The sequence below is a fragment of the Acinonyx jubatus genome, chromosome A1, assembly GCF_027475565.1.
Source record: "Acinonyx jubatus isolate Ajub_Pintada_27869175 chromosome A1, VMU_Ajub_asm_v1.0, whole genome shotgun sequence".
Taxonomy (NCBI): domain Eukaryota; kingdom Metazoa; phylum Chordata; class Mammalia; order Carnivora; family Felidae; genus Acinonyx; species Acinonyx jubatus.
Genome location: NC_069380.1, coordinates 108,023,883 through 108,046,341, shown reverse-complemented (window position 1 = coordinate 108,046,341; position 22,459 = coordinate 108,023,883). Strand labels below are relative to the sequence as shown.

General features: G+C 45.6%; 1 long non-coding RNA gene across 1 annotated transcript in view; it reads right to left on the bottom strand.

Moving 5' to 3' along the window:
* Nucleotides 1–1,454: 1,454 nt before the first annotated feature.
* LOC128315176 (uncharacterized) overlaps nt 1,455–22,459 on the bottom strand; it is a 52,207-nt gene continuing 31,202 nt past the window's right edge. Inside the window, exon 3 of the long non-coding RNA XR_008297655.1 lies at nt 1,455–12,675. This is a non-coding gene — a long non-coding RNA (uncharacterized LOC128315176). The remainder of the gene's footprint in view (nt 12,676–22,459) is intronic.

The window sequence follows — 22,459 nt, the reverse complement described above, 5'->3', positions numbered from 1 at the left end:
ATTATGTGTGTGATTTAATGGCATTAAGTATATTCACACTGTCATGCAGCCATCACTACCATTCAGCTCCAGAATTTTTTTGTCATCCTCAACATAAATACCAAACTCATTAAACTAATTCCATATTCCCCTCCAGCCACCAGCTGTTGGCAACCACCATTTTACTTTATATCTCTATGCATTTGACTACTCTAGCTACCTCTCATAAATGAGGGACAAATATAATATTTGTCCTTTTGTGTCTGGCTTATTTCACTTTTTATTTTTTTTTTTTTATTTTTTTTTCAACGTTTTTTATTTATTTTTGGGACAGAGAGAGACAGAACATGAACGGGGGAGGGGCAGAGAGAGAGGGAGACACAGAATCAGAAACAGGCTCCAGGCTCTGAGCCATCAGCCCAGAGCCCAACGCGGGGCTCGAACCCACGGACCGCGAGATCGTGACCTGGCTGAAGTCGGATGCTTAATCGACTGCGCCACCCAGGCGCCCCTCACTTTTTATTTTTTAAAGTTTATTCATTTATTTTTGAGAGACAGAGCATGAGTGAGGGAGGGGCAGAGAGATAGGGAGAGGGAGAATCCCAAGCAGGCTCTCCACTATTGGCATAGACCCCAATGTGAGGCTCAAACTCACAAAATGTGAGATCATGACCTGAGCCAAGATCAAGAGTCAGCTGCCAAACTGACTGAGCCACCCAGGCACCCCTGGCTTATTTCACTTCTTAGCATAATGTTTTCAAGGTTCATCCATGCTGTGGCATGTGGCAGAATCTCATTTCTTTTTAAAGCTGAATAATATTCCATTTTGTGTATAGACTACATTGTGTTTATCCATTCATCTGTCAATGGGCATTTAGATTGTTTTCACTTTGGGGCTATCGTGAATAATACTTATAGGAACATGGGTATAAAAATATCTTTTTGAGTTCTTGCTTTCAGTCCTTTTGGGTACATATCCAGACTTGGAACTGCTGGATCTTAAAGTAATTCTGTTTAATTTTTTCAGGAAACACTATACCATTTTCCACAGCAACTACACCATTTTAAATTTCCACCAGCAATGCACAAGAGTTCTAATTTCTCCACAGCCTTGTCAATAATTATTTTCTATTTTTTTGATAATAGCCATCCTGAAGGGTGTGAAGTCATACCTCACTATGGTTTTGATGTGCATTTCCCTAATTCAAACTGCTCATTTTAAAATCCATTTCTGTCTGAATCAAATCCTTTGTCCTTTATTTCTTGATAATATGGACCTTTCTCCCTTATTCTCCTTGTCTATACTTATTCTTTGCATTGTATGCATTCTTTGAAATTGTGGCGAAATAAATACACATAACATAAATTTTAGCATCTTAACCATTTATAAGGGTACAGTTCAGTTTTCTTAAGTAAATTCACATTATTGTGACCTAACCCAAATTACTTTTATAATGATAAAAAGAAACAAAGTCTATTTTAATTTTTTTTATTTTTTAAATGCTTATTTATTTATTTTTGAGAGAGATAAAGAGAGAGAGAGGGAGCAAGTACACAAGTGGGGGAGGGTAGAGAGAGAGAGGGAGACATAAAATCTGAAGCAGGCTCCAGGCTCTGAACTGTCAGCACAGAGCCTGACATGGGGCTAGAACCCACAAACTGTGAGATTATGACCTGAGCTGAAGTCAGATGCTCAATTGACTCAGCTACCCAGTCACCCCACAAAAGTCTATTAAAAAAAAAAAGGCAAGCAAGCAATGATTCTCAGTCCATGGAGATGTTCACACACTTTGGCCCAGTCTTAGCAAGGACTTGCATTCATCTACTGAGCACCTTCCATGCTCTGGGCTGTGTGCCGGGCAGGGGGCTCTGAGGCAATCAGGTTTCCATCCTTGGATTTCAGCCTCTGTGCAGAACAGTTATAACCAAGGCTGTTCTGGGCTGAAAGGGCCATGCTGCTGTGTGATGAAGGGTTGGGAAGGTGGCATTGATGGGGTTACATGTGAGCTGTGCCTCAAAGGACAAGGAGACATTTGCAGGTGCTCAAGTGCAGAAAGGACCTGGCTAGTGCTGTCAGGCTATGGCAGCACTTATCACAACGGCCATTACACAAACACTTGTTAATAATTTATGTCTGTTTTCCCTCCTCAGCTGTAAGCTTCATGAGAATAAGGCCAAGTAGGCTTATTCCCTGTTGAACCCTACTGTGTGTGCCCAGCACAGGCAGGTGTAAAATGAATACTTGCTGAATAAGTGTTGGGAAGGGGGAGGAGAGAGGAGAAGTCTCATTCGAGATCTCGGCTGTGAGAGGCAGACAGCATGGCTGTACTCCGTGGGGAAAGGGGTGGAGGGAAGCATTACACAGATAATGCTGGCGGAAGCATATCAAATACTGCACGAAGGCAGCCAGTGTAGGAGAGTTTGAAGACCCAGACTTGAGAGAACTAAAGGGCATAATTGCTGGGAGGGGCTCTGGTGAAAGGGGAGAGGCTGGGAGGCATACTCAGTGGAAGGAGAGGAGTCTCTCTTTTTATGAGACTCAGATGGCCAAAGACAGAACAAGCCAGTTGTTGGCAAGGATGTGAAGCAATTGGAACTCTCACACGCTGCCAGAGAGAGTTCTTCCTGGTACTATTCCAGGTTTCAGATAGAACTCTGGTGGCTGGTTAGTGCAGACCACCATTTATTCCATATTCCAAGGGAACACCGGCATCTGTACTTGGACTATCAGACATGAAAGGCTCTATGACCAGAGCAATTTCCAAGATGGGCCTGAATCCATGGAACATGCCACAACCAAGAGCCCAGAGTTGGTTCTGTGCTCACCAGCCTCCAAAATGTCAACTTTGCCCACATGCTTCCTTGTCCCTCTTTTCATGTCACATAGCTGGCAGGACTTCAGTCAACAGAAGGTGGACCATGCTCTTTTCAAAGAGCACACAGACGGGTACTGACGAGACTGTCCCCTGCCCCCTGTTTCCCAAGCTCCAGACACCATGGTGAATTCCATCTGGGTGTTCAGAACCCCTCTGCCTGAGGGGCCTTTATGCACACCCAGGCAGGCACCAGCAGCCCAGTCCCCTGCTGGTGCTCCAACTCCAGACTCACTGCACAGAGCTCCTCGCCTACCAGAAATGGGGCACATGTGCCAACACAGAGCCCACACAGGGCAGCTCTGCTTGCCACCTGCACAACCCCAGTCTGAGGGAAGGAAAATGCTGACTCTGTGTGTGGTCTGCATCTTTACTGCATCGTCCTTTTCAAGTTGGAGGTTGTTGTCACTGAGTTACCAAATGCCACTCTACCCACTGTTGGGAGCCAGAGAGAAGTGCCCAGCAGTCCTTGGGATGAAACTGCAGTCCAGAGGGGAGGATAAAATGAACACAGATGACGCAACAGGGACCCAATACAAGGCAGTATGTAATTAGGAGCCACACTGTATGGTCTCACTCTAAGTGCAGCTGAAGCTCAGAAGAGTGAGGGGTCCATAGGGGTGGGGTGGCCAGGGAAGGTCCTGGAGCAGGGCCGCAAGGTGGGCAACAGAGGACAGACGAGATCATTACAGATGAGAGAAGCAACAACCGGGACCTAGATGTAAGCGCACAGAATTCAAGACCTGGCCAGGCTTGGACCCATGTGGGAGGGCCTCACTAGCTAGCTGCCCTTTCACCCAGGAGAAAGGCCACAGATGGAAGGCCTCCCTCAGCCCCACCCAGGCCCCCAGAACACATGCTCCACTGTCTCCAGCTTGACCACAACCCCCACATGAGCTGTGTCCTGTTCATACTGGCCCAGAAACTGGGAAGTACCTGGCATGTGGCCCCTCCACTTCCTCCACATGATTGCCTGGGGCTCTGGGGGTATCAGCAAGGGATCATTTTTGTGGTCAGGAAATGTCTGTGGCAGCTGTGGACACCACCGGCTGTCTCTGGGCTCTTCTGAAGTGGAGGCTATATTCCCAAAGATTTGCAACTGCCTAAACTCCAGCTCCAATCTCTTGCTTCTTCCTGGTAGGCCCATCTTGGTATAGGGGGTGAAGGTTATCTTTACCCATGTCCATGAGGTCCCCTCAGATCCAAAATACTCTTAAGTTCAAAGGCAGGACATCGAGAAACAGAACAGCAGATACCAACTTGTGGTTTAGTTCAATGGTTTTCAACCTTGGCTGCACATAGGAACCACCTGAGGAGCTTCTTACAAATGTTCATGTCCAAATACTTCAACAGGCACTTTGCAAAGAGGGGATGTAAGTGTCTAATAAACATATGAAAAAGTGCTCAACTGTATTAGTCATCAGGAAAATGCAAATTAAAACCACACCGCAATATCATTACACACCCACCAGAATGGCTAACACGAAAGAGATATAAAGTACCAATTGCCGGCAAAGATGTGAAGCAACCAGAACTCTCAGACATTGCTGGAGGGAGTGTGAACGGGTACAGCCACTCTGGAAAATTATTTGGCATAAGGTACTGAAGTTGAACACATTTGTATCCAGACTTGCTTAGCACTTCCACTAAATATGCACACAAATGTGCTCCAAAAGACACCATAGGAACGCTCATAGCAGTAGCAGTCATAATAACCCCAAACCCCAAACAACAATCCAAACACCCAAATATCCATCGATAGTAAAATGGATAGATGAATTGGGGAATATCCATATGGTGGAATACTGTACAGCAACGAGAACAAACGAACTATGGCAACCATAAACACACAGCTTGGGTGAATCTCATAAGCATAATGTCGAGTGGAAGAATCCAGACACAAAAGTCCATGTACTTTATGATTCCATTTACATAATATAAAGCTTGAAAACAGGCAAGACTCACTTCCACCATCAGAAGTGAGAATGGTGGCGACCCCATGGGGCACCAGGGGATGCTGGTGAGGTTGTGCTTCTTGATCCGGATGCTTGTTACTCTGGGAAAGTTCACTTTGCGAAAATTCACTTAGATCTATACTTAGGTTTTGTGTTGTTGTTGTTGTATATGTTACCCTTCAATACACACTTAGATTTTTTTTTTCTTTACTCAGTTCACTTTAGTTGGTATCTCTGGGGTGAGAGTGAGGCCCAGGCATCAATATTTTTTATATCCTAGATGAGTGTAATGTGCAGCCAGGATTGAAAGCCACTGGTTTAGTTTCTTGGGAAAAGGAGATCCACTCAAAGGTTCGGAATGCTCCTGACAAAAGGCACTGTCCAGGCTGGTGGAGTGAGATACTGGGGTTCAAAGAGTCCATCTTTGCTGATGGGAGCAAGCCTCCTGCACGAGCGGAGGAAGTATTGCGGCATGCTGTTGTAATGTGTTCCTTCCCTGGCAGTGTCTGTTGAAAGCTGGTTGCATCAGTTTGTAATGGTGTGTAATGACATCAAGGTGGACCTCAGCTCTGCCCCCAGAGAAGTGGCTTACCAGTACAGCTGCTACAGGGTCATTCATAGAGAGGTGGCAGCTGGACTTCCCAGGGACTATTACCCAGGCCAGAGACACTGCTGAGGATCTGGTGTCGTGGGGGGTGGGAGTAGGTCCCCTGAATGTCTATGTTTGTGGGTAACAGTCTGGGTTCCAGACGATGCCTAAACTCCCTGGCCTTGGGGTCCAGATTAGGAACTTGCAACATCTTGCTGAGGACTTGGTTCAAGTGCCCAGGCTGAGAATTTTCCTTCCTCTCTTTGTGGTTAGAGGCAGCCACCCTAGCAATGGCCACCTCCATCACACTCTGGTCAAGAATGGGCAGCTTGGACAGGAAAAGACAAGACACAGGCTTAAACACTACACCTGGGCCCCATCCCAGTACCTGGACCATGAACCTTCTACTGTGAGAAGGACAGCGCAGAAAGGCCTCAGAAGCTTCCCCCAGACCCCCCAGCCCTCCACCATCCAGCCATGGTCTGCCTCTTCTGTCCATGTCCCTGCATGTCTGCCCCATAGCATCGTGTCTACAGAGCAGGAGTGAACAGGAAGGGGCCTGGGGCCTCTTGCAACTCAGCCAGGCGGGACGCTGGGGGGCCTCGGCTGACTGCATTTGGCAGAGGGACACAGAGTGCTGTGGGATGAAAAAGGACAAGTTAAACTGATAAAGGCTACATCAATGGAGGTAGCCAAGTTAGGAACAAAGAAATCTATCTCCAACTGCCCAGTCCCTACTCCCCAAATTAAAAAAAAAAAAAAAAAAAAAAAATCCCTAGAAGTTGAAAGAGGCATGAATAAGGAAGCCAGGGTGTAAAGATATGAGTGTCTCTCCACTGAAGCTGTAACTCTCCACTTCTCTGGCTTCAGTCTCCCCATTGGGAAATGGGGGGGGATGCCCCCAGGTGTTTTCTCCTGGCCCAGGAGGGCAGAGGATCAATGGCTCTGCTGGAGTGGCCAGAGAGACACGGTGCCAGGGGCTGTGCCTGTGCTGCCCCTGGCTGAGACCTCAGCCCCCATGTGCCATCTCACCTCCCTCATCTGTGAGAGGCCACATGGCCAGCCCTGCCAGCCAGAGTGCCCCTACCCCTTCCTTTTGTCTACTTTACAAAGCGTTTATGAAATGTTTCCTTTCTGTGTTTCAGGAAATGGGTGGCCAGGAAGAGTTCTTGATTCTAATTTTTCCCTAGAGTTACCTATGCTTCAATGGTCTGTAGAAATTAAACAAAACTAAGGTTTGACTAGGCCAGGGGAGGGAGGAGGCAAGAGAATCCAGAGAGCACTCCAGCAGCAGAGCCTTGCAGGCTGATCTCAGGGGTAGCTGAAGGGTGGCTGGGCTCTGGGGCACTCCCCCTGGGCATGAGGTATGACTGGGGCCTAGGCCGTGGGCCTCTTTGGGCTTCACTATACTCATCCCAGGGGATAAACAAGCACATAATACCCTCACAGTAAAAGCATCAAAGAGGCTACTGACCTGGAAGCACACAGGCTTAGTGGGCTTAGTGACCTAAGGCACTCCTAATGTCAGATCTAAGGGAATCCCATTCAGACATGGCCCGGATGTCCCCTGAATATACACTTGACCTTAAAGATCCAGCAAGAATCTGTTATTCAGGAAGGTATTTCTTCATTTTCTGAAACTGTTGATATTTTCCAGTCAGCCATATAATTTCTAAAAGTCATAAAAATCTCTCTCCTGGTTTCCTTTTATTTACATACTTATCTTCCTTCTCAAAATACTCCAGTAAGTAATATTTCCCCATATGGAGAAGTCACTAACACAGTAACCTCTACCATGCATTACAGTCAAAAACCTAGAAAGTGTATTTTTAAAATTCCTGAGTAGGTCCAGAGAGGTCACAAAGCTCATACGAAGAACACCTAAGAGGATCTTGCAGGGCTCATTCAGGGACTATTCTTATTTTAGAAGCAAATCAGAAAAAGTTTCTGTATGGTCAGAGTCCCAGTGGGAAACAGATACATACTGCACAGGTAACAGAGGGGACCTTAAAGAAGGACAAGGTGAGCAGAACTGAGGCAAAGGACAAGGGAAAGAGAAGCACCCTGGAGCCAACACCAGTGGGGGAGCTGTTACCTCCTACCTGAAGGGAGGAGGGCAAGAGAGTGGTTACAGGAACCTAGACAAGCCTGGAGGGGAGGGCTGCCACAGGGGTTGTGCCTGAAGGGTGAAGCACACAGACCCTGCAGACTGAGGCCTAGCAAGTAAGGTGAATAGGATAAAGTATCCTAAAGCACCTAACATTATCCTCCAGGGTCCTGCAGGGACTTTCTATTGGCCAAACCCAACTGGAAGCACTGGTTGATAAATTCCACAAAGGTCAAATCCTGCAAGGTGTGGGGAAGGGTAGAAAATGGGGGGGGGGGCCAGGGATCCCATGCACTGTCATCAGGTTTAGCCACTGAAAAACAGTTGATTAGAACTTAATGTGCTGTAATGTGGCATTCTCACCATAAATAAATGGGACAAGAGACAGCCCGAGACAGAGATGACCACAAAAAGGGTTCAAGGGATTTAAATGCAGTGATCCTGGTCCCTATCATGGAGGGACAGATTGCTCTACATAGCCTAATAATTCCAAGGTACACATGTATGTTTATAAACATGAGTCTGAATTACCAGCAAAGGGTTGAATGTGGTCACTGCACTACTGAACAGAGCTTTCAGGGCAGGGAAGATGATAACACAAGGTAGAGATGTATCTCATTCCAAAAGAAGTACAACAGGGCTTACAGTTAACACGTCAGGTCAGTCACATGTCCTAATCTTCTTTCTCTCCTGAAGTGCTGCTAAAATGCCAGTCAAGAAATAAAATGGTATAGTGGGGGGAATGGGTGAAATAGGCAATGGGCATTAGGAGTGCACTTGTCATGATGAGCACCAGGTGAGGTATGGCAGTGTTGAATCGCTATTATTGTACACCTGAAAATAATTTTACACTGTATGTTAACTGGGATTTAAATAAGAACTTAAAAAATAAATTAGATATAAATTTAAAAAAGAAAAGAAAGGTATAACCCTTCAAGTGCAAAGAGAATGGTAAAAGAGACATCAATGGATAAGATTTTAGCACACTCCAGAAAGGCAGAAAGCAGGTGGAGGAAGCTGGTCTCCTAGGGACTACAGAAGGAGATGTTGCCAGGAGGCAAGCCCCTTCACCCTCAGAACCCTGGAGCAACTCACACTTGAGGGAAATTAAGTATTATGATGGTGGTGGTCAGGTATAGGAAGCAGTGGGGTAAGGAACCAGGGATATCCTCCTAGATCCCACCTCACACTCCATCCCACATAGCAGGTGACTGAAGACCCTGAACAGGAGAGGCTCAGGCAGAAGAGATGGCAGATGAACACAAGGCTGCAAATGGGGGATGAGGGCAAAGTCTGGAGAATGAAGGGTGAGAGTCAATGTCCCTACTCTTCACACTGCACTGTGCCCCAGGCATATATCACCCCATTCTGGAGTGTGGCGAATTTCAAACATGGCTGCAAATTTTTCTGACACATCTTCCTCTGAGAAGTGGGCGTCAGTCTCCTTCCCTGAATCTATGTAGTCTTGTGACTACAGTGGAAGTGATGCCATGTGACTTCCAAGGCCAGGCAGCAGAAAGCCATGCAGCGCCCATGTTGCTGGCTGGAGCATTCACACTGGAGCCCTGAGCTACCACATAAGAGGCCCAACTCCCAGGCTGGATGCTAGAGAGGCCATGTGCAGTCTCCCCAGTCACCAGTCCCAGCTGAGTCCAGGCTTCCCGCTATCCCTGCCAAGTGGAGAACCATCTTGAAAGTGGATCTTTCAGCCCCAGCTGTTCTAAATCCCAGCTACGCAAGCCTCCAGTCATTTCAGTCATCCTAACCAGGGCCCCAGACGTGGTGCAGCAGAGAAGAGCTGTGCCTTTTCTGAATTTCTGACTTGCAGAATAACAAAACGGCTGTTGTTGATGCTACTAAGTTCTGGGGTGATTTGTTATGCAGTAATAAGTAACGGGAACAAGGAGTCAGAGAGCTTCTCTTGAAAAGCAGAATGGCTCAAGTAGTGGTTCTCAAAGGGGTGATCTGGGCCCCAGGTGACATCTGGCAATGTTGATAGACATTTTTGGTTATCACAACTCCATGAAGGCAGGCTGCTACTGGCATCTGGACGTAGAGTTCAGGGATACTGTTAAACACTCGACAGTGCCCAAGAGCCCCTGACAATAAGGAATTGTTTGTCCTAAAATATCAACAGCACCAAGATCGAGAAACCTTCAGAGAAGAGTGTGGCATTTTGAGGCTTGTTAACGAAAAGGCTGGCTTGCTACCTATAGCAAAGCCCCAGCTGATAGGTTGTTCCCAAACACACAGTTTGATTCATACTTTTTATTGCATCGTTCATAAATATTAACAGGCAGCCACGACATGTGACATTTGAGGAAAGCCTCCAACATGAAAGAGAGAAAACAAACAAAAAGTAGCTAGGTGGATATAAAGGCAACAAAGAGAAAAGAAGAATATTAAAACAAAACAAATAAACAAAAGAAAAAGAAATAACTCCTTCAGAGAGATAAGAGGGCAATAGCATATCTATAGAACAAGAATGTGATATTATGAAAAAAGGCACAGAAAACATGAATATTTGTATATTAAAAATATGAAGGCCACAATTAAGACAAAATCAGCAGAATGGTTGGAGGATAAAGTCAAGTAAAGTTTCCCAAGAAAGTAGACCCAAAAGGCAAAGGGAAGGGAAATAAAAAATATAAGAATATCAGAAGAGTAACCCAGTTACCAATTTACCAGTTTACCTGTTTACCAACTGGTAACAGCAGTTAGCAGTTTACCAACAGGTAAAATAAAGGGGAGAAAATTATCAAAGATATAAGATATTTTCCCCCGAGACCTCAAGGACACGTAACACAACACTTAGTTCAGCAGCAAATAATGTGTCTGCAGTCACTACTGAGTCAACCAAAAATCATGTTATCTTCTTACTGGGAGATGGAGGGAGGAGAACTGGAAGCAGCTTTGTAGGAAAGCTTAATTTTTGTCTCCCACAAGAAGTCAACAGATGTCTAAAATTGGCAAATCAAGAAATAACAGTATGAACAGAAATAGGAACTAATGAAGAGTAGAAAGAGGCTTCTCTAGAGAGAGAGAAGCACCAAGAAAGTTAAGGAGGCAATCCTTATTACAAGCTTCCTGTACTGTTGATATATAAACCATATGCATGCATGATTTTGATAAAACAAATTAATTAAACATTGCAACGTGATGGGACTGAGTTTGATTACTTGGAGAATTCACTTAGGTGGATGATCCCTGCCCCAAGAAATGCTGAATAAATTGGCACCTCATTGATGTGGGTGGGGGTGGGGATAGGAGCTGGCAAGTAAATCTTTGGGGGTCACCAGTCACTGGCTCCCTTTCCCAGCAGGCTGTATTTGCTTGGGAAATCCTGCTCTTGAGCGTGGATCCTGCCAGGCTGCCAAAGGAAAGGGGAGCTAGTCATCCTTTTAGGAATTTAGGAATTCACTAGGATTTCCTGTCTCTCCTACTCTGGATGTGGACAATATGCTGGGTTTCTGAAGGCCCAGGGCCCCTCCTGTCATGTGCTCAGCTGCCAGAGGTGGCTGCACACACTCCTCATCATCTCATGGGGCAGATGGGACTTGAGTCACCGTATCTCCTACCAGGACCTCCCAGGAGCTGTCAAAGTGGGGAACATGCCTGTAGGGTTTGAATCTTAACTCTGAGGTACATCTCCTTGGGCACCAGCCATCAGGTCTAAGGGTCCTTTTTGTTCTTTCCTTCACCCACCTCCCTCCCCCTTCCCTCTCCTTCCTGCCTCTCCTTCATTCCTTCAGGGCTTTGCCCCAGGGGCTGCTCAGCTGGCTTGCCTGCCCAAAGCAAGGCAGGGTTTTTTTTTTTTTCTTTTAATCTTTCCCATTGTTACTTCTTTTAAAAATTACCTCATTGTTAAATAAGTAACAAGTATTCCTTGTAGAAAAATAAGAAAATATTAAAAATCACCCACAATTCTACCAGCCAAATAAAACCATTACTTGTCTATGAATTTCCAGAATGTTTCCAGGCTTATACACTGGCAGAAATATTACTGGTTCACATCTCATCTGGGTACCCAGCTGCTGAGCCCTCAACCCAGGCCAGACCCTGTGCTGAGGCCTTTAGATGTGTTAATCCCACCCAGTTCTTGCAACCATGTTATTATGCCCATTTTACTGGCAGATAGTAGAGGCTCAGGGAGATCACATCACTTGCCTGAGTTCCCACACGGGTTAAGAGACTGATCTGGATTTCAACCCTCCAGCCTGAGTCCCAAGCCACTTGCCTTGCATGTTTTGTAAGCTTTATTCATTTTTTCTTTTTCCTTTTTTTTCCCTTTACTTAGCAATATATGCAAATGTCTTTCTTGCCAGTAAGTATACACCTAGGTCATTCTGCTGCATGATGTGCCCTTGTGTGGATGTGCCAGGTTTTAAAGGACCAATTCCTTTTTCTTGGGCTTTCCAATGTTTCTTTCTCTTTTTTTTTTCTATTATAAAACAATGTGGTTATAAATATATAACCTTTGCACATATACCTTTGCACAACTGTGATTATTTTCCTAGGATAAATTCCAAAAAGTAGAATTGCCTGGTCAAAGCCTGGACACATTTTTAACACTGGTTTTAAAAAGCCCCTTTTTGAATCAAGTCAGCAGTACACACACATTGGTACACATTTCCCTACCATCCATTATTTACTGAGTGTTTTCACTCTTTGAAATTTAGACCACATTTAACACAGAATCAGATAACTCCTACGCAGGAAGCATCCTATATTTCTCTGGATCTAGACCTAAACCATCCTTGCTGAAAAAAACAAAAACAAAAACCCAGGACACCCCGACTTCAGTAGGTTTGGCAGAAGAGCGAGGGATGAAGGACAGAGGCCTGGAGGGAGGTAAGGAAAGCAGAGCAGGAGAGCCAGGCTGTGGGCACAAATGACTGGTTTGGGGGAGGTCTTCTTGGATCTAAAGACCTTGCAGCCACCTCTGATGATTCACAGCTCAACACTGAGCTGGACTCACTGTCCCCAGTGCCCACACTCTACCCAGGAAGTCAACACGAGTCCCCTGTGTTACCCAGCTGCCAACACTTTCAATACTCTAGTCTTCCTTGAATATCTTCCAAGACCCTTTACGTTGGGAAGTCCCAAAAGAGACACAGTCTTATTGTTCTCTTACCTTGATGTTTTCCTCCAATAGGCTTCAAACCCTGGCACCTGGAAAAAAAAGGAAAGTAAATGATTGAGGCAGTGCGCTGAGGGCAGGCCTTGGGGTAAAAGAGGCCTGGGTGGAAATGAAGTGGGGTGTGCTCATCTGTGGTGAGTTCTTCAGAAGCCACTGAGGTGTGAGCTGGCTGCACGCTGGCCCAGGTCAAACACAGGCATCGTGATTTCCACAGAGGGGCATTCTCCACTTGGGGCATTTCTTTCACACTGAGTCTATTAATGCTCCTATGCCAGCAGGAAACTCAGTGATCTTTCTACCTTGTCTCAAAGGCCTTTTATAAACAGTAAGTCATCCTTTCATGTATTTTTAGTCATATATCCATTCATCGGATATTTATTCGACACCAACTATATGCCAGGCACTGTTTTCAGGCCCTGGAGACACAGCAGGAGACAAAACAGATAAAAACCCTGCCCTCAGAGAGCTTTCAGTCTACTAGGGGAGATCAACAACCAAAGAAAGAAAAAAAATATATATATAATATATAGTAGTCAGGAGAGGAAAGTGCTCTGGAGGAAGAATAGAGCAGAGAAGGGGAAGGGAGCTATGGAGCAGGTGGGAAAGTGTACCAAATTCTAAACAGTATGGCCAGGGAAGGTGAATTATGACCAAAGACCTGAAAGAAATGAGGGCAAGGACCCTGACATTTAATAGGAAAGAAGATTTCCAAGTGGAGGGAACAGCATGTACAAAAGTCCAGATGTGAGAGCCTGCCTGACATGGTACAGATCAGTGGGAAAGGGTGAGGTGGCCAGAGGAGAGTGAGTGAAGGGGAAGTAAGAAAGAGAATCAGAGAGGCAGCAAAGCTCTGAACATGTAGGGCACTAAAAGAAGGCCCTTGAATGACCTTGAGCTTTGACTCAGATGGGAGCCACTGGAGAGTTTACACAGAGAATTGCAATGATGTGACTCACATTTTAACAATGCCACTCTGGATGCTGTGTTGAGAATAAACTGGGCAGCACAGGTAGAACCAACCAGTTAGGAGGTTATTGCAGAAATTGTGGCAAGAGACACCGATAACTTGGACTAGAGAGGCAGCATGGAGGTATTCAGATATGATCAGATTCTATTGAGTAGAGCCAACAGGAATTGCTCATGGATTAGAAGTAGATTGGAAATAAAGAATTCAGATAGGGCTCTGAGATTTTTGGCCTGAGCAAATGGGAGTCCAGAATTGCCATTATCTGCCTTGCAGAAGCCTACTGATGGAGCACGTTTGGGGGAAGATAAGGAACTTGGTTTTGGACATGTTAAGTAGGAGATGCCTTTTAGACAGTTGGAGAGCCCTGTGGGCAGGTTGGATATATGAGTTCAGGGGAGAGATCGAGGCCCAAAATGAAGACTTGCAAATACTCATCACATAGCTCTTTAAAGCAATGACCCAGGACGAGATCACCAAGGGGGTGACTGTCAGTAGGGAAACGGTCAGTCTAAGGAATGAGTCCCATTCAATTATTCAGCAAAAAAGACTGAGAAGGAGTAGCAAGTACAGTAGGAGAGAAACCAGGAGAAAGGGTTTCAAGGAGGATGGAGCAATCCATTGTGATAGGTCAAGTCACAGAATTAATCCTTGGATTTAGCATCATAGGGTCACAGTTGATCTTGGTCGAGGGCAGATTCAGTGGAACGGTTTTGGGATGGGAACCTGACTGCAACAGGCTCAAAAGAGAAGAGCTGAAGTCATCAGCCTGAAGGACAGAGTGAGCTGGCAGCAGCAGGGGACTGGAAAGCAAAGGGGTAAGTGATGATCAGATAAATTGCTTCTACCTTCACTCCACTAGTTTATAAAATATAACGCACAAAGCCACACTCCCCCAACACGTGTCAGTGGCAGCCATGGTCACCAAGCTGAACCAGGTTCTCCAGGTCACTGAGCTTCCTCCAGTTCTGGCCCCGTGAGCCACCTATCTGCCTTTTTCCAAACTTACATGAAGTAGTTCCCATTTTCTCACTGTCACCTGTGGCTTTAAGATCAATGCCCACAGCTTGGGGCTGCTGAGTATGCCCTCTGCCACTTACAAACCAAGATCTCACTTGGGCCCCTGGTGCTGATGGGAAGTCAAAGGGAACAGGATAGGCAGCGTCCCTGGTCTCATGGAGCTTGCTTTGTGGTGGTGGAGATAATCACTCAAGAGACAGATGCACAGGCAGGTCATTTCAGATGTGGACAAATGCAATGAAGACAATAAAATGGGTGTGAGAGGGGGAGAAAGCATGGGAGGGGCCTCCTTCAGCCAGACTGTGTGGTCAGGCAGCCTCTCTGGGAGATGGCACCCAGCTAGTTCTCAAGCTGGCCCCTACCCCACTCTTCTTGGGCTTTCAGATCTCCCAGAGCTGGCTGGGGCCTGTGGTCATCTAAGCACAGGGCCAAAAGGAGACATTCTCTTTCTCTTCTCTAATATATACTGTGGGATTTTCGCTCCATGATTACAAAAGACATGCATTTTCACTGAAGGAATTGGAAAATATTGAAAAGAGGAAAAAAAAAATCACTTACAATCCTACCACCCAGAGATAACTACTCTTCACACTTGGTATGCATCCTTATAGACAGTTTTCTATGCATACATACACATAGTGTTTAAAAATGAGATCAGGTTGTCCATTCTGTTCTGGGTACACTGTTTCAGTTATGAATTTTAACTAAAACTATTATAAGCACTCTTCTGATGTCATTTAATCTTCTACATGATGATTTTTAAAAATTTTTTAATGTTTATTTATTTTTGAGAGAGAGACAGAGCGTGAGCAGGGGAGGGGCAGAGAGAGAGGGAGACACAGAATCCGAAGCAGGCTCCAGCCAGACTTGGGGGCTCAAGCTTGGGAACTGCTAGATCATGATTTTAGCCGAAGTCAGACGCTCAACTGACTGAGCCATCCAGGAGACCCTACATGATGATCTTTAAAGGCTATACAGCATTCCATTGAATGCATACTTTTGCCATACTTTATTTAAACCCCAAACACCGGCCATTTAGATCATTTCCAAGTGACTGCTACTAGGAGTAAATGCTATAGTAAACAATCTTGCATCTTTTTTTCCCTTCCTTAGTGGACTAGGTTTGCAAATCACTGATTATTTTCTTGGGTTAAAAGAAACCATCCCTGGCCAGTGGGAGTGTCATGGGTCTCATGGCATCAGGAAGCAGCCTGAGCTGAGGACAGTCGAAGGGCAGAGCTGAGCCAAGTACCAAGGAGCCAGAGCTCACTCAGATGCCAAAAGCTGATGCAATCCTCAGATATACCCTGGTCCTGAGTTTTCCTCCCTTGAGGGCCTAAACAATAGGAAAACAATAGGCCTCTCTTAAACCCAGTGAAAAACAGAGGGATTCCCCACCTGAGCCAAGAAGAGGGTGTCTCCTTCTGATGCAAGCATAAAGAGCACTCCCGCCTTCTCTTGAAATCCCCTTGGGGAAGCTCCCCTTTCCATCCCTCCCTGGGGAAAATATCCAAGAGATCAGGCATTCAGCCTTTCTTTGGGGGGGGGGGGGGCTGCCAGGGAAGGCTTGGAACACAGAAGGTTCTACAGAAATGGCAGCTCCTCTCCTATCTCTGACCCAGCCTTGCTCCTGAACCCTTGAATTCCCCAGAAGGGCTGGCAGGGGCAGTCTATGCCCCGTATGAGAGGAGTGTCCTGAGGAGCAGTGAGTTGCGGGGGTAAGGTGGGAAAAGAACAAGCCCAGGAGGCCACCAGACCTGGGTTTGAATCCCAGCTCTGGCACATTCCAGTCTCATTTTGGGTAAGTGACTTTACCTATGGAATGCAAGCTCCATAAGTGGGGGACTTGAGTCTGTTTTGTGTACTGTTATATCTGCAACACAACTAGTAGATGTTCAATAAATACTATGCCAAGGCAATGCATGATTCTTTTTTGCTGTTTAATTTGAGAAAAAGAGTGAGCCGAGAAGAGGGCAGAGCAAGACAGAGAGAGAATCTTAAGCAGGCTCCATGCTCAGCACAGAGGCTGATGCAGAGCTCCATCCACAACCCTGGGATCATGACCTGAGCCAAAATCAAAGGTCGGATGCTCAACTGACTAAGCCACCCAGGGGCCCCAATGCATGATCCTTTCTAAGCCTCAGTTTGCTTATCTATAAAACCTATCTCATAGGGTTGTTGTGAGGACTAAATAAAACATGGGTAAAATAATATAGTGTCTGGTATTCAACAAACACCAGTCCAAAGCTCTGGAAACTTGCTTCCATACCCCACATCCCATGGCATGGACAGGAAGCCCTGCCATTTCCCCTTACTAGATAAAATTAGCTTGCCTCCACTCTGCTCACTATTTGCTGCCCAGACAAGCCTCTGGTCTGGTACATATTGCACTGTGTGTGTCTGCTTGTCCAACTCCCTTGTTAGGGTTCAGGGCAGCTAAAAGGACAAGAATTTTGCTTCCGTATCCTCTGCGCCTCTGAATAATACTATGAAGTAAGCAAGGTTGTTATCACCATTCTACATTTAAAATAAAAATTTTTTTAATGTTTTTATTTATTTTTGAGACAGAGAGAGACAGGGCATGAGCAGGGGAGGGGCAGAGAGAGAGGGAGACACACAATTGGAAGCAGGCTCCAGGCTCTGGGCTGTCAGCATAGAGCTCGATGCAAGGCTCAAACTCGCAGAATGTGAGATCTTGACCTGAGCCGAAGTCAGACGCCCAACCGACTGAGCTACCCAGGCGCCCCCACCATTCTACATTTAAGGAAACTGAGGTTCAGAAAGATTAGGTGCTTTGCAGAGTAAGATCTAAATCTGGTTCTGATTTCCAGGTCCCTGCTCTCTTCTATGTGATTCTCTTGTAAATGGGAGTTGGGGATGGGGGTAGTGAGGAAGAAGCAAACCAGTTTCCATGTCCCTGAGGGAAAAGGCAGGCAGGACTCCAAGAAAAAGGAGGTACTTGGGAAATCAGCAGGGCACTGACATTCGTCTGAGCCCCATCTCATCTTCCTGTGGATAATCATGTGAGCTGCAGCTGCAACCCCCAAAGACCTGTGATTTGACTGGTCTGGGACAGGCTGATGAAAATGCAGGGGTTCCCAGGTTCCCTTTATCAATGTGGAACCCAGCCAGGAAGGGGATTTGGGTTTCCTCAGCCCAGAGCTTGAGGGTCATGGCCCCCACAGCAGGGGGAGTGGCTGCAGGGCACGTGCTCATAGCTACCCTATCCCCAGCTGTGGGGCAGGAAAGGCTCCCCACCGGACCAAATCTTGATTTACTCATCTCTGTGACCCCAGGATCCTGGTGAATGGTGACAGGCCCCAGCCTCCAATGCTGGCAAGTGAGGGAGAGGAAGTGGCTAGACCTAGGCCAGGGATGTGAAGGGGAGGAAACAAGAAACCAGGAAGAAGGGTTTTTAACACTGGGAATGGCCACTCTCTCTCTCTGTCTCCCTCCCCGTATTAAACTGTGTGTTTCTCGAGGGCAGGTCTGTGGCTGATTCATCTGTGTCTCCACCACACCCAGTAGATTGCTTTGCAGAGAGCTGGTAGTCACTTAATGTAGTTTATTGGAGGTATAACTAGAAGCCAGTACCCAAGATGACAGATGGCATCTGCTTTTCATGCCAGGGTCATCCAGGAAAGGGCCTGTCCGACTGGTCTGGTGTCCTGACAGGGACAACCCTGGGGAGGGTCAGGGACTCTTCACCTGAGGCATTAAGAGTTGACCTCCCTCCCCAAACTGCACCCAAGTGACTATCTCTCCCTTCTTCAGCCACAGAGAGACCTTTTGGAGGAAACCTCCAGGATCTAGGTATCTCTCTGGCAATAGAAATGGACTGGGTATGTGGTGTGACATCTTTGTCCTCGGGAATTTGGGAGGGCTGTGGGCCACAAGAAAGAAAAATCTAGAGCAAGTATCTCTTTATTGAGAGTAAAACTGATGCTTTTGCCTGAATGGTCAGATCAGCAGATTCTTTTTCCACCTGCCATTACCATAGCGTGCATGTACCAGATGGCTATACTCTTGCTGTTGCATGTTTGAAATGATGTCTTTTTGCATCCACATAGCCAAGAGACACATGAAAAGATGCTCAACATCCCCTATCATCAGGGAAATGCAAATGAAACTTGCAATGAGATCTCACCCCACACCTGTCAGAATGGCTAAAATAAAAAACACAAGAAACAAGTGTTGGTGAGGATGTGGAAAAGGGGAATCCTCAGCCACTGTGGTTCCTCAAAAAGTTAGAGATAGAACTACCCTACTATCCAGTAATCACACTACTGAGTATGTACCCCCAAAACACAAAAACACTAATTCAAAGGGACACATGCACCCCTATGTTTACAGGAGCATTATTTACAGTAGCCAAATTATGGAAGCAGCCCAAGTGTCCACCAATAGATGAATAGGTAAAGATATGGTGCATATATATATGTATATGTATGTACGTATATGTATATGTATATGTATGTATTTATGCATATATGTATATATGTATATACATATGTATACATATATATGTGTGTGTGTGTTTATATATATATATGTATACATATGTATATATATGTATATTATCCAGCCATACAAAAGAATGAAATCTGCCATTTGTGATGTCATGGATGGAGCCAAACAGTATCGTGCTAAGCAAAATAAGTCAGTCAGAGAAAGACAAAAAACATGATTTCACTCATATGTGGAATTTAAGAAACAATACAAACAAGCAAAGGGAACAAAAAAAGAGCAAGAGAGACAAACCAAGAAACAGACACTTAACTCTAAAGAACAAAATAGTGGTTAACAGAGGGGAGGTGGGTGGGGGGATGGGTGAAATGGGTGATGGGGATTAAGGAGGGAACTCACTGTGATGAGGACTCGCGGAGTGATACACAAAAGTGTTGAATCACTATATTGTACACCTGAAACTAATACAATACCGTATGTTAAACATACTGGAATTAAATTTAAAAAATACAATTAAAAAATTGAAAATAAAATGATGCCTTTTTTCAATCCTTGTTTGCCCATCAGTGTAAACAGAATCTCCCTCTGTAGATGTGCTCTGCTCAGAGCTTGTAGATGGCCTCTACAAGGCCAAATGCGGTATGAATCTATCACACACAAATCTGTATAGCTTTAAGCTTCACGCTGAGGGTACCCACACCCTGAAACAGGGACATCCCAGAAACCGGTCATTACACATGTCCATCCATGTGTCTGGCCTTAAATTAAGCGTACAGAGTTACATCTAAATTCCTCAGCCTCCAGGTCACGGCCCACTATACCTGTTCACACCCCGCTGCCATCTTTCCATTGGCTTACTTAATACTGTGGCTCAGGTGTGATGCAACTGGCTTGACCAGCTGGCTTTGCTTAAGTCAGTGGTTCTCAAAGTGTGGCTTCTAGACCAGCAGCATCCACATCACCTGGCACTTGTTAGAAATGCAAAGTCTCAGGCCCTGCCCCAGACCTGCTCAATCAGAGTCTTTGGGGTGGGGTCTAGCCACCTGGGATTTCACAAGGCCTCCAGGCAATTCTGACTCGCACTGAGGCTCAAGAACTACCTGGTTATGGGACTCCCTGAGCCTGGGCTGCCCTTCCCAGGCCTCTTCTGCCTCTTGTCATCTCAACCCACTTTTAAAGTTCAGCACAATACTATCCCTTTCAGGAAGCCCTCCTAGTCCCCCAGCACCTGTGAGTGTCTCTTCCCAGAACACACAGCTCCTCTGCCATTCCCCTCCTCATTCTCGTGAAAGGGCTTCAGTTTTGCTCCTCTTTACAGCAGGTGTTTTCTGCCTCATTTTACAGCAAATTGTGAGCATTTGTTAACTGCCTCCCAGATGGATTCCACTCTCATGCATACACAAACGTTACTCTGAAGGCACCTTTAGGAGTAAGGGCCTTACTTCACTCACCCTGTCAACAAACATCACATGAGAGCCGGCTATATGTGACAAGAACTGTGCCAGGCACTGGGGTTTCAGAGATGAAAAGTGTTGTCCTATCCTTCAGGAGGACCAAATCATATAATACACCCTTTTCTGATGTCTGGCTGATTTCGTTCAACATGCCTGTGAGATTCATCTATGTTGTTCTGTTTCATCATTGTTCTTTTTTTAAATTGCTCTGATGTGTTTCATTGTATGGGTATGACAAAATTTATTTCTCCATTCCATGACTGATGAAGATTTGCGCTGTTTCCACTTTGGGACTTCTGTGAATAAAAATACTACAGACACTGGTGGACACATGCATTCACTCCTCTTGTGTGTACACGCGAAGCAAAATCGATAGTTTATGAAATGGGTATAATCCCAGCTTTCGTAGGTACTGCTACACATTTTACCACATGATATTTCTGCCAGGAGTATATGAGGGTCTGCCAATATTTGGTATTATCAATCTTAAGTCTCAGTCCTTTGGGTCGGTATATAGCATATCTTATAAATTTTAATTTGCTTATTGACTATATACATATGCAGTTTTAAGATGTTGCTGATCCAGACTTTTGCCTATTTTGTCTTTTTCTGATTGACTTGCTGGAATTATTTTTACATTCTAAATATAAGTCCTCTGTCAGGTACATTACTGAAAATATCAGTCTGTGACATGCCTTTTCACTCTTTCACTGGTAATTTTTGATGAACAAAAGTTCATGAAAGGTCAATTTATCATACACTTCATCTGTGACTAGCACTTCGTGTATCCTGTTTAAGAAATCTTTATTTTAATATCAAGAAATCCAGTGGACACAGAAATAATGCCAACAATCACTAATACTAGAAAACACAAAGAAGTAATGGAGAAAGTCTGACTGTGAGTGTGGGAAAAACTGGTTCTGATCATGAGGGTATGCCTGCTTGAGTGTGACGTGCAAAGCCTGGGATTTGTTCTGGGACGGGATGGAGGTGAGAGGTGAGTCTCTGATCAGTTTAACAAACATGTGCTGGTGTCCAGTTTGGATGGGGTGCCATGCCAGGTGTTGCAGATGGCTCTGTGGGGCAGGGGGAACCTGGCTGACTGGCTCAAGAGAAGGACCACCTAATTTCATGTGTGTTAAACTGGACCCAATCCCCCAGTCCCTGCAGACTTCCCTTAATCCAGGCCCTGCTCCTCCTCCTCTGTGCCAGAGCTTGCAAAGACAGAAGTGTTGACACTTGTCCAGCTGGCTCAAGAAGGGGAAATTCTGCCTCCTTGAGTCACCACAGCATAAGGAGCTTCACATAACAAGCACGGGACTACAAATGATCACTATGCTTGTTTCGCTATGCTGCATCACTTCCAAAATCCCCTGTGATGCTTTCGAATGAAGTCTGGATCCAAAAATTTTCCCCATGTTTCCCCTAGTTTGAACAGAACAATACCCAGGGAATCACAAGCTGATTTGTAAAACTGACTTCCCCAAAGAAAATAAAACAGATCTCAGAGTCAAGATTATAATATATAGTCTGGAGTGATCAAGCCCCCACTTCTGCTGGGGGGTGGCAGTAGAAGGTTAGTGTGGCCCCTGTCACCTTGTCAAGAGGACCCCAGCTCAACAGATGGACACAAGCCACCTCTGTGACCTCTAGGAGAAAGCCAGCTCTAGAGTCCCTGGGACGGCTTTCTCCCCATCCAGCTCAATGGAGATATACTGCACACGGCCTTGGGAGCTGACAGAAGTGGTGCACAAGTCCCCAACACCATTGCTGACAGAAGCATACCTTCTCTCTAGGGCAGGGCAGGGACCACAGCTGGGTGACAGACATTCATTTCTAACTTGTCCACATTACTTGCCTTGGGGAAAACCACAAGGGATCTCTAGCAGCACCCAGGTTCCTTGTTTGCAC